Source organism: Bos javanicus, chromosome 15 (assembly GCF_032452875.1).
Source record: "Bos javanicus breed banteng chromosome 15, ARS-OSU_banteng_1.0, whole genome shotgun sequence".
In the NCBI taxonomy this organism is placed as follows: domain Eukaryota; kingdom Metazoa; phylum Chordata; class Mammalia; order Artiodactyla; family Bovidae; genus Bos; species Bos javanicus.
The window spans coordinates 68,383,212-68,396,025 of NC_083882.1; the positions used below are offsets into that span (position 1 = coordinate 68,383,212).

General features: G+C 40.5%; 1 pseudogene; it reads right to left on the reverse strand.

Annotated features, from left to right (window-relative positions):
- Positions 1-5,982: 5,982 nt before the first annotated feature.
- On the reverse strand, positions 5,983-9,924 carry LOC133261399 (ATM interactor-like; annotated as a pseudogene).
- Positions 9,925-12,814: the final 2,890 nt, after the last annotated feature.

The window sequence follows — 12,814 nt, forward strand, 5'->3', positions numbered from 1 at the left end:
ATTATGTAAAGTTTAAAAATAAAATAAAATTTAAAAAAAATCCTAATAAGACTTTGAAGGCAAGATCAAATAATTATTGAAGTATGATAAAGTTATTAGTATTAAGGGCAGAGAGGGAGGTAGTAGATCAAAGTGAGCCCAGATTTATTGAATAAAATGTTTAGATTCTAATTGGTAAGGAAATGTCATTTTTTGAAATTTTTAAAGAAAAGAATGAAGTGAAGTGAAGTCGCTCAATCGTGTCCAACTTTTTGTGACCCTATGGACTGTAGCCCGCCAGGCTCCTCTGTCCATGGGATTTTCCAGGCAAGAGTGCTGGAGTGGGTTGCCATTTCCTTCTCCAGGGGATCTTCCTGACCCAGGAATTGAACCTGGGTCTCCCGCATTGCAGGCAGACGCTTTACCATCTGAGCCACCAGGGAAGCCTGGTGAAGAAAAGAATAGATGTAATCAAAGATTTGCTTTATTTACTGAAGTATATTACAAGGAACATAGAACTGGCATTTGGGAATTAATGTATCTTTCTCTAAATAGATGGGTGAAATTATGTAATTTATTTAAGGGTACAGTGTACTTAATGTACTTAATGCTCTATGCTTAGGAAGTGAGTTATGTAAAACAAGGCAAGAAGATATTATTTTTCAAATAAAGATATCTATGTCCATCTGAAGACAGATTCAATGGCTATTTGAATGGAAACACCTCAAGAACGTACTAGTGGATACACCACATTCAACTTAGTTTTGAAAGCCAGAATCATAGGAATGGCTCCCCCTTACCCAAAGATCATGGAATCTGTCCTCCCCTCCTTATGGATATTTTCATCAATTGATGATGATAACGTACACCCTGAACATTCTTTGTATTGAATAACAGAGGAAATACAGGTGGAGAAATATTTTACCATTTCTCGGCCCCTTACAATTTGACAGTTTCAACGACCCAGGTTCAGACAGATTAGTCAACCTCAGTGCCTTCTTCATACCGCCATCCTGGAAGTTATGACCTGGTGAAGCAGATTGTACATGCTCCCTGCTGCTGCTGAGTTGCTTCAGTCGTGTCTGACTCTGTGTGACCCCATAGACAGCAGCCCACCAGGCTCCCCTGTCCCTGGGATTCTCCAGGCAAGAACACTGGAGTGGGTTGCCATTTCCTTCTCCAATGCATGAAAGTGAAAAGTGAAAGTGAAGTCACTCAGTCGTGTCTGACTCTTCGCGACCCCATGGACTGTAGCCTACCAGGTTCCTGCGTTCATGGGATTTTCCAGGCAAGAGTACTGGAGTGGGGTGCCATCGCCTTCTCCAGACATGCTCCCTACAAGGAGGAAAATCCCCTCGTAAGAGTAAGAGTATTAAAAATGTGCTGGATCAGGGATTTCCCTGCTGGTCCAGGGGTTAGGACTTCCCTTTCCAATGCAGAGGGTATGGATTCAGTCCTTGGTTGCAGAGCTCAGTTCCCACATGATTCCCAGCCAGGAAAAAAAAAAAAAAAAACTAAAACAGAAGCAGTATTGTAGCAGATTCAGGAAGGACTTTAAAATGGTCAACATCAAATAATATTTAAAAAAAAATACTGGATCATATATATTGTAATAGAGATCTGATCCTTTTTATTCCATTGATTGGATTATGTAAGGGGCTAGGTAGAGATTAAAAAATTTACTCCCAGTCTGCTTGTATTTCAGAGCTTGATTCTATGTGATTTCCTCAAGGTGGCTTTCTCCAATCCTAAAGTGTATTGTCAGTACCTTTATGATGAAATCTCAGGATCTTTAATGGGCTCATTTGTGCTATGATTTCTTACAGGGTGATTGGCTGCATTATTTCTCATACTCTATGGTTATTAAATAATATGTCCCCCGAACATTCTTTGTATTGAATGCCAGAGGAAATACAGGCTGAAAATACGGTTTTATGAAAACCAGATTGTTGGTATTGTTTAGTCCCTAATTTGTGTCTGACTGTTTATAACCCCATGGGCTGTAGCCCATCAGCTTCCTCTGTCCATAGCATTTTCCAGGCAAGAATACTGGAGTGGGTGACCACTTCCTTCTCCAGGGGATCTTCCCAACCCAGGGATCAAACCCATGTTTCCTACATTGGCAAGTAGGTTCTTTACTACTGAGCCACCAGGGATGGTCATGATAACCAGACAGCTGAATCTGTTGCCTTAGCAGCCATAGTATTATCATCAGCAAAATTATTACATCTACTCATCTTATGAAGTGTTGGTCTGGATAGATGGGTTAGGCCAAGGTGACAACAAGCCCCGACTTTCTGTGTTTCCATCACATAAATTCTGATGAATCTGAGCAACACTCCAAGGTATGTTATCTTCTCTGGAGTGGCTTGGTAATTCAAGTTTACAAAGACAACATGGGGACGTTCCAGTAATTGCTATGGGAGGGGAAGAGAGAGGAGCAGTAACACTGCAGCGGTTAAGTCATTTGACCTAGAAGGGACACATGTCTCTTCCACTCACAGAACATTTGGCAGAACAAGCCATGTAGTCTTTCCTCGCATCAGGGGAAGTGTGTTCTTCCATGTTTCCACCAGCTGGAGAAAACTGGCTAGTGGTGTCATCATAGGTGAGGTTTTAATGAAAGTTATCTAACAGTGTCTTTCAAACTGTCAAATTCAGAGGACAGACACCAGATCTTACACCATTCTTGATGTTTTGTGGTCAAATATGTGTAAATTTTAATGAATATATTTAATCTTTTTTTTTTTTTATTCACAGCATAGGACAATGTTAGAAATAGTTTGAAATAGGTGTCAATCTGTATTTTTCACCTGGCCCTGTTTACTATACTTTATCTGTACCTGGATTCTAAACTTTAGCTAGGAGGTAGGTGCTTCAGTATGAGAATGGATCACCCTGCCCCCAGTGATCTGGGTCAGGTGTGCACATAGTTGATTTTTGATTGGCTAATAGTGTTTGGCAATCAATAATTAAAATTCTAGTATAAAAAGTTTCTATAGATACTCAAGCATGGAAACTGAAATAAGCACAAGATAAAGGAATGGGAAGTTAGAAAATCCTGTTGTATACAATTCTGATATGAAATCAATATAATATAGCATACTTATGCTATACTATTATATAATTACAATTAGACTACTGCACTGGAGATTATGCTGCATTCTAAGTACAGTATTTCCTTTATTCTAAGATGCCACTGTTTTGTGATATACTATATTTTTTAATAGTTTAGAAAAAGAAGCAGTTTATATTAAGTGTAATTATAAAAACAATGAATTCAGAAAATTCTAAAATGCTATATTTTTAGATATAAGGAAAGTTTTAGAATATAGAAAGCACAGGTATCTGACTTAATTTCTCATGCAAAATATTTTCCTAATCATATTGTATTTTTATGCGTTTTTGGATCAATTTTAATTTGCATGACTGTTGAAATAAATTAGATGAGAAAAGAAAATCGGCATACATTTCCTATAAAAGTCAGAAAATTTGCATCAGTTTGAATTCTTGCATGTCTATCCTAGGAGAAAAGTATCATTAATAATCTCATTTAGCAAGTGAAGAAATAGGTTTGGAAAAGATGAAGCCTTTGCTCAAGTTCATGTAACTTTAAGTGGCAGGACCAGGGCACTAACCAGTGCAGCCTTAATCTATCAACTGCTCTGTGTTTTTTCCATTAACCAGGTGAAGTGATGGCAATTTGCAAGTAACATCTTGCCTATGCTTTCCTCAATACACATTTACACCCACAGACCACTGCCCTGTCTCTTAGGCACTGTGTGTGTGAGTGAGCACGTGCGTGTGTTTTCATATATTCAGTACAAGAATTGTAATATTTAGTTCTTATTCAAACCAGTTTGTTTGATAAAAGTTCTAGGGTGAAAATGTTAAAAACTGACAGCATCTTTAGGTCAAAGGATAATTACAGTGAGAGATTAGTCACATTCTACCAGGTTAAGATGCCAATCTGGACTGAGAAGTTGCTCACAATTTTTCTCTGATTCTCTCATTAGGATAATGGTTCAGAAGCATTGCTGTTGCTATGACTGATGATTATTATCTATACATTTCTCCACATCTCTCAGTTTTGCCTTGGATCAAGTTAAAATAACACAAACTGTGCATTTGAACCATATAGTTTTGACACAGATAGTAAAAACAATGGTGTTGCACTGTTGTCTTACGATGAGGTGTTTTGCAAGAAACATTTTTATTAAAATAATCTATGGAAAGATATTTTCTTACATTATATTTAGTATCATATTTTAAGGACCCAAGGGAGAAATTTCCCTATCTCTTTTGGATTCTATACATAGGATAATGTTTTTAATCTTATTTATTGTTATGGATTCATGTAATTGATATGGCTTCTCCTATGGGGCCCACTCAAGTGTTACCTTGATGGTTTTCTCAAATGTCAACTCATAAGAAGAATATTTCTTTCTTTTTTTTTTAAGAAGAATATTTCTTAATCATTCATAAAGTAGTACTTCCACCCATCTGGTCCTAGAACTATTACTTGCTTATTCTATTGTTTTTCTCTTTATCACATGTAATCAATTAGATGTTTTTATATATATCTCTCTTCCTTCACTAAATAAGCTCCATCAAGGACTTTGCCATTTATTCATTATTTTATACCCAATGGGAAGCATAGTTCCTGAGATGCAATAGCAACTTATGAGTAAATGAATGTATGAATAAGCATGTATAATTTTTGTCTATCTGACTGTAATTTCTAAACTAGAATAGACAATGCTTCCTAAAGCCATCAGTGTCTTTTTTCTCAATGAGCAGTGAAAATTCTTTGTATGATACGATAATGATGGATACATGCCATTAAACATTTGTCCAAACTCATAGAATGTACAACAGGAAGAATGAACTGTAACTGTAACTGAAGATTCATCAACTGCAACAAAAATTGTAACACATGTACCACTTTGATGGGAAGATGTTGACATGGGGGATGCTATATTTATTTATTTATTATTCTGATTTATTTGCAACAAATCAGAACTATAAAGAAAAAAAATAAAACCCAAGATGTTTTCAGAAAAGTTGTTAATGAATTTCAAAGTAATGATGAACAAAAATATGAGTTAGATGGAAAAGGAAGATTAATGACAAGAAAGGAGGTGTGAGGGGAAAAAATAGTAATCAGCATTAAATGTAGCACATTATGAATTCAACATTTCACAATCAAATTTGCCTCATTTGCTGACCTGTGTGATAGAACTTAAATTTTTGAAATGAAGGAAAAGAGGTGAGCACTCAGGATATCAAGAATAAGGATCATAACACTAAAACCAAATGCCTGGGAGAAACAATTTTTTAAGCTACATTAAATGTATCCTATTTAATTCTTCCAACCACATTGTATAACAATTAATTTTACTGGCCTGAGACTTTGTACTAGTATATACAGTACCTCTTTTGGTATCTGTGACCCCTCTGGAATCATTAAGTACATGTAGTGACCGAGGCATTATAAATGTCTTTTAATACAAGTTCATTTATTACTTGTCCCAAATAAGGGGACACAAATTCATCATTCTTTCCTTGATTCCTTTCCTTTATTACTCCACATGCATGTCTTTGGGAGTTATCCATTCCCTAGGATCTGTTTGCTATGTATGTGCATATGAAACTACCCTGGCCCTCTCTTTTGGAATTATTTCAGAAATATATATCCAGCTGCCAACTGAATATCTGTTTTTATCTCCCACATATTTAAACCCAATGCTTCCTAACCCAGTATCCATTCCCTTTCCCTCTCTACCTTCTTTTTTTTTTTTTTCAGATCAACATCTTACATTTTATAATACACTCACAAATTTTTACAGAAATTTCACGTTTACAAGTACAAAAAGGCCAAGAACCTCAAAGAATTGAAGTAACTGTATCGTCAACTACGTTCAGTAGAGTTAATACTGTTGTCCCTGTTTTTCATCTTCTAAATTCAGAAGGGAACTGTGAATCCATCCCCCATGTGGACTCCGCTTTCAGAAGCTGGAGACTGGGTGTAGTTCTGCACACGATTGGGTTTCAACAGAGCTGAACTGAGATTCCATCGTGTTCCAGGCCAGATCGGCCAGAAGAAAGTCATCCATTGCTGTCTGAGTTTCATTGCTGGTGAAGAATAAGCTTCCCAAAGTTTCGAAGCCAGAGTTCATGGTCTGTGTTTTGGCACTGTTCAACTGAACTTTGCTTTCCAGGGCAGACAGGTTTTTTTTTTTTTTTTTAATTTAATTTAATTTAATTTTTTTTCTTTTTTTTAAAATTTTATTTTATTTTTAAACTTTACATAATTGTATTAGTTTTGCCAAATATCAAAATGAATCCACCACAGGTATACATGTGTTCCCCATCCTGAACCCTCCTCCCTCCTTCCCTCCTCATATCATCCCTCTGGGTCGTCCCAGTGCACTAGCCCCAAGCATCCAGTATTGTGCATCGAACCTGGACTGGCAACTTGTTTCTTACATGATATTTTACATGTTTCAATGTCATTCTCCCAAATCTTCCCACCCTCTCCCTCTCCCACAGAGTCCATAAGACTGTTCTATACATCAGTGTCTCTTTTGCTGTCTCGTACACTGGGTTATTGTTACCATCTTTCTAAATTCCATATATATGCGTTAGTATACTGTATTGGTGTTTTTCCTTCTGGCTTACTTCACTCTGTATAATAGGCTCCAGTTTCATCCACCTCATTAGAACTGATTCAAATGTTTTCTTTTTAATGGCTGAGTAATACTCCATTGGGTATATGTACCACTCCTTTCTTATCCATTCATCTGCTGATGGACATCTAGGTTGCTTCCATGTCCTGGCTATTATAAACAGTGCTGCGATGAACATTGGGGTACACGTGTCTCTTTCCCTTCTGGTTTCCTCAGTGTGTATGCCCAGCAGTGGGATTGCTGGATCATAAGGCAGTTCTAGTTCCAGTTTTTTAAGGAATCTCCACACTGTTCTGCATAGTGGCTGTACTAGTTTGCATTCCCACCAACAGTGTAAGAGGGTTCCCTTTTCTCCACACCCTCTCCAGCATTTATTGCTTGTAGACTTTTGGATCGCAGCCATTCTGACTGGCGTGAAATGGTACCTCATAGTGGTCTTGATTTGCATTTCTCTGATAATGAGTGATGTTGAGCATCTTTTCATGTGTTTGTTAGCCATCTGTATGTCTTCTTTGGAGAAATGTCTATTTAGTTCTTTGGCCCATTTTTTGATTGGGTCATTTATTTTTCTGGAGTTGAGCTGTAGGAGTTGCTTGTATATTTTTGAGATTAGTTGTTTGTCAGTTGCTTCATTTGCTATTATTTTCTCCCATTCTGAAGGCTGTCTTTTCACCTTGCTAATAGTTTCCTTTGATGTGCAGAAGCTTTTAAGGTTAATTAGGTCCCATTTGTTTATTTTTGCTTTTATTTCCAGTATTCTGGGAGGTGGGTCATAGAGGATCCTGCTGTGATGTATGTCAGAGAGTGTTTTGCCTATGTTCTCCTCTAGGAGTTTTATAGTTTCTGGTCTTACGTTGAGATCTTTAATCCATTTTGAGTTTATTTTTGTGTATGGTGTTAGAAAGTGTTCTAGTTTCATTCTTTTACAAGTGGTTGACCAGATTTCCTAGCACCACTTGTTAAAGAGATTGTCTTTAATCCATTGTATATTCTTGCCTCCTTTGTCAAAGATAAGGTGTCCATATGTGCGTGGATTTAGCAATGGAGATTCCGTCAGTCTGGGTCTCTGTGTCAGATGAATCAGTACTCATGGAAAAGCTGTAGTGTTTCAGGATACTTCCCAGTGGCAGACAAGGGCTACTGTATAAAAAGAAGTCTGTGAGTACGTGTCAAACATCACAAGGCCTAAGAAGCTAGAATTCCCCTACAACTGTAGGCCTGGGCAGAAGGGTCTGCAAGGAAGAAGTCAGTTTGGGTTTCTATGTCCAGCGACTCCAAGACTGGCTCAGTGGTCATGATGCTAAGCTCACTCTCCTTGGTTTGCGTCTGTATATTTGAGGTTGAAAAGAACTCTTCGATATCAAAATCAATTGCAGGATTCTGGGTCAGATGGGACCTGGGTGTCAGGTCCAGTGTTTGTGTCAGACAAAAGACTACGATTGTCCAGCGTCTGACCAGGTAGGTTACTTGACAAGATGTTTTCTAGATCACTTAGTAAATCCATGGTTTGGGTCTGATTATCTGTCCTGTTCTGTGACGAAAGCATACTATTTGGTGCACTGAAGTTTATTACTGGTGTGGATTTCTCAATATCTTGGGTTAAAGTTTTAGGGTGGTTCTGAGGTAACAAGTCATGCATGAGTTACAGTCTCTGCTTCTAAGCTGCTCCTTATAATATTGTCTGTAGACATACCATATGATGAATGGACACTTTCAAAAATGTCTCCACACATTACAGCTTGGTCCATCTGTACTGGGTCATCTGCTGGACTTTGCATTCCACTGGTCTGAGTTTCTCTGGAGATCCCACCTGGCTGAAAACTGGCATCTATAAATGCATCAGTCTGAGCAGTGATGGATGAGGTTACCTTAGAACTGGGCAAAAAGTCTGAGTTTGAACACTAATGGGAAGGGAAACCTGGGAACCAAATGTCAAATCAGTTTGCGAACAGGACGCCAAAGAGGAGTCAGGGCTGGCCCACTGTGCAGACAGCATGAACTGTGGTGTGGTGCAGGACAGGTCTGTCTGCACATTGATGGAAGACATGCTGTTCTTCTGACATGTGTTCCCGAGTTCTTGTAACGGGTTAAATGGACTTTTACCCAAGTTCACTTGAATACCTGTGCTAATCGGCTCAACAGCAACAGGATTTACAACTTTTGAAAGAGGGAGGCTCTCCTTGAAAGAGCAGGCTTCCGAATCCAGGCCGAGGATCAAGGTTCCAATGGACAAGGGCAGTAAGTGCACGGCACCGGGGGCAGAGCCCTGATGATCGACACCCAACACTACAGGCTGGGCCGAGGAGTCGGCTGTAGGCATAAAGACAGGCACAGGAGAAAACTGCATGATGGGGAGTTTAACCAAAGCCACTTTGGGCTTTGGTAAAAGCAACTTCTGAGGGTACCGTGGAGCTGCTGCAAGAGTCTGTTGTTTGGCATTAGAGCTGCAACAGTCTTCAAACAAAGCCACCAGCTTTATTTCTGAAGTTCGTAGTTCTGGAGCGTCTGGTCGGTGAACTGGTTGGTTGCTTAGTGATTCAACGGTCTTCCTGGACAGCTTCCGACTGCGCAGGCAGCTTTTCATTTTCCTTTCCTTACTAGGTGGATCCCTGGGTTCTGCAGGGATCTCATGGCCAGTTCTGTAGATGTGGGACTGTAACGCAGTGCTGCAGGCATAGGGACAGCCACACGTGCACTGGAAGGTCTTGCCACAATCCTCTGCATGTCTTTTCAAGTCCCATTCCGTGCCATACGAATTGCTGCGCTTACTACATTTATGCTTCTTTTCAGCATGCATTTTCATAAAGTGCTATTTTACGAGAGAAAGTTGAGAAATTGGTCTGTCAGGGCCTCTAGGGCATCCTTCAATTGGACAACAGTAGAATTTCGGTACAGTTTTCAAATCTTTTCTTACTGTTTTGGATTTACTGTGCCATCCTGCAGGCGGTGGCTCTTGACCAGGTGCAGCGCGGGGCTGTTGGGCAGGATCTTGCTGCAGCCGCGCACCTTGCACAGGATGTTGGTCCCCAGGGCCCAGGAAGCTCACTCACTGACCGCTGGATGAGCTCCCGGGCCGACGGCGCCCAACCCGCGGGCTGCTGCCTCGCCGGCCGCGGTCGCGGCCTCAGCCTCCCCGGGGGTGGCGGGTGGGGCACCCACAGGCCCGAGGCGGCGGCTCCCCTCTCGGCCGCCGGGACTGCCGGGGCCCCGAGGCGAGAGCCGCGGGATCCGCCGCCGCCGCCTCAGAGGCCGCCATGGCTCTGGCCCCTCTCTACCTTCTTGTTCTTCACTGTTACCTGAGTACACGGAACCACCATCATCTAATTGTTCAAATTAGAAATATGAATGTATTTTGTGACTACTCTCTCCTCCTTATAATCATGTCTTGTTGTTTAGTCACTAAGTCGCATCGGGTTCTTTTGCAACCCTATGGGCTGTAGTCTGGCAGGATCCTCTGTACATGGGATTTCAGGCAAGAATACTGGAGAAGGTTGTCATTGCCTTCTCCAGGGGATCTTCCATCCCAGAGATCAAAACCATATCTCCTGCATTGCAGGCAGATTCTTTACCACGGAACCACCTGGGAAGCCCATAAAATCTGCCGCTGCTGCTGCTGCTAAGTCGCTTCAGTCGTGTCCGACTCTGTGTGACCCCATAGACGGCAGCCCACCAGGCTCCCCCGTCCCTGGGATTCTCCAGGCGAGAACACTGGAGTGGGTTGCCATTTCCTTCTCCAATGCATGAAAGGGAAAAGTGAAAGTGAAGTCGCTCAGTCGTGTCCGACTCTTAGCGACCCCATGGACTGCAGCCTACTAGGCTTCTCCATCCATGGGATTTTCCAGGCAAAAGTACTGGAGTGGGCGCCATTGCCTTCTCCCATAATCAAGTCTGCTGCTGCTGCTGCTAGGTCGCTTCAGTCGTGTCCGACTCTGTGCGACCCCATGGACTGCAGCCTACCAAGCTTCTCAGTCCATGGGATTCTCCAGGCAAGAACACTGGAGTGGGTTGCCATTTCCTTCTCCAATGCATGAAAGTGGAAAGTGAAAGTGAAGTCGCTCAGTATGTCTAGTAAACTATAAATTCTTGTGCATTCCCTAACCTACATGTGGTCAAACAATATTTCCTCCACTCTATCATTTCCCCTTTCATATTAATAACTTAATTAAAACACTTGAAAATCCCCCTTTGATTCCTTCTTTTCTCTCTCCCCTTTATTTAGCCTCCAAAAGAATCTTTCTGAAACAAGAATCTGATATTTTCACTCACCTGTATAAAACCTACCAATGGCTATCCATTTACCTTAGTATAAAGCATATAGTTTTCTTTGCCTATTTTTTAAAGAATTAAGGTAAGTACAGATTCACATGTAGTTACAAGAAATAACATAGAGAGAGCCTGTGATCTTTTATTCAATTTTCTCCAGTTACAACTTACTATATAAGTATGTCATGCCATCACAATCAGACAATTGATATTACTACTATCTGCTGACCTTAAATTTTTAGAAACTCTCATGACGTGGCCTCTGCCTAACACTGCTATCATTACCTTCCACTTAGCCAATTCTCAAACATGTATTCAATTATGACAAGTAATAATTATAACCTACATTTGTAGATTGTTTTACAACTTTCATAATGCTTTCACATCTGAGCTCTTAAAGGTACCCCATTACATGGGAAAGGTATATGTCATTACAGTCATCATTTCACAGATGAGCAAAGTACGGAAAATACACTATTTAATTTGGAATGACAAACCAGGTCAATGGCACCTGGGTAAAATGGTAAAATATAGAGAACCGTATATTTATTATGCTTTTGAACTGTGGTGTTGGAGAAGACTCTTGAGAGTCCCTTGGACTGCAAGGAGATCCAACCAGGCCATTCTGAAGGAGATCAGCCCTGGGATTTCTTTGGAAGGAATGATGCTAAAGCTGAAACTCCAGTACTTTGGCCACCTCATGCGAAGAGTTAACTCATTGGAAAAGACTCTGATGCTGGGAGGGATTGGGGGCAGGAGGAGAAGGGGACGACAGAGGATGAGATGGCTGGATGGCATCACTGACTTGATGGACGTGAGTCTCAGTGAACTCCGGGAGTTGGTGATGGACAGGGAGGCCTGGCATGCTGTGATTCATGGGGTCTCAAAGAGTCGGACACGACTGAGGGACTGATCTGATCTGATCTGAGACCTTTACTTGTGTTATATCATCTAATCTGCTAAACTACCTTATGATAGAACCACCCTGTGATAGAAATTGTATTGTCTCATTGGCAAAACCACTCATTTTATAGATGAGACTCACTGAGATTATATAATGTACACAAGATGACATTACTGCTAACTGATGCCATCTGCTTTTCAAATTCCACAAAAGCTTTAGCTCACTTACGAATCACTCAGAGAAGTTTAGAATTATTCCTTGCAAATTTCTGTAAGAAGTTAATTCTCATTACAAAAATACTGTTCTTTTAACATCTAATTAAGAACCTGAAATTTGAAGAGGTTTCTTGTTTTATGAGCCCATTTGTCTTGCCCTGGTCATTTAAAATGAATATAAGTGCTTATGACCAATTTAATATAAAGAACTCATTTTCACTCTCATGGAGAGATGATGAACTTAAAGTTCCCATTTGCTTAGTAAGAACTGGTTTTAAGAAAGCAAGGATACACCAAAGCATCAATTAAAAAGGTATGTCAGGATGCAAGCTGTGGAATCTTTTCCCTCTAACTGCAGTTTCACTTCCACAAATTCCTACACAGTTGTAAAACTGCTTACTTCTGTTGGAAAGTGTTGCCTTTTGTGTAGGAGGCAGATGGCATTTTCTTGGCACAGCATAGAGTGGATTTGCAGAACTAGCAAAGAGGGGAGGGAAGAGAGGAGGAGAGAGAACTTGTTTTCTCATGACATTTCCTCCAGCAGCAGCTGCTGGGGTGCACAGGTGACTTAAAATGGAGCATCCATCAGCAGGTGAAAGGAGTTGAGATCTCTCGGGACCCCATTAAAACTTAAATCTCAAAAGAAGACACCTTTCCCAATCCCCATCTGAATACTCTATGCATTCATATCTACTGACAAGGAGACAGAGGTCTGTTGTACCTGCTACCCAGTGCTGAGTGGGATTTATGTATGACCACCTTTG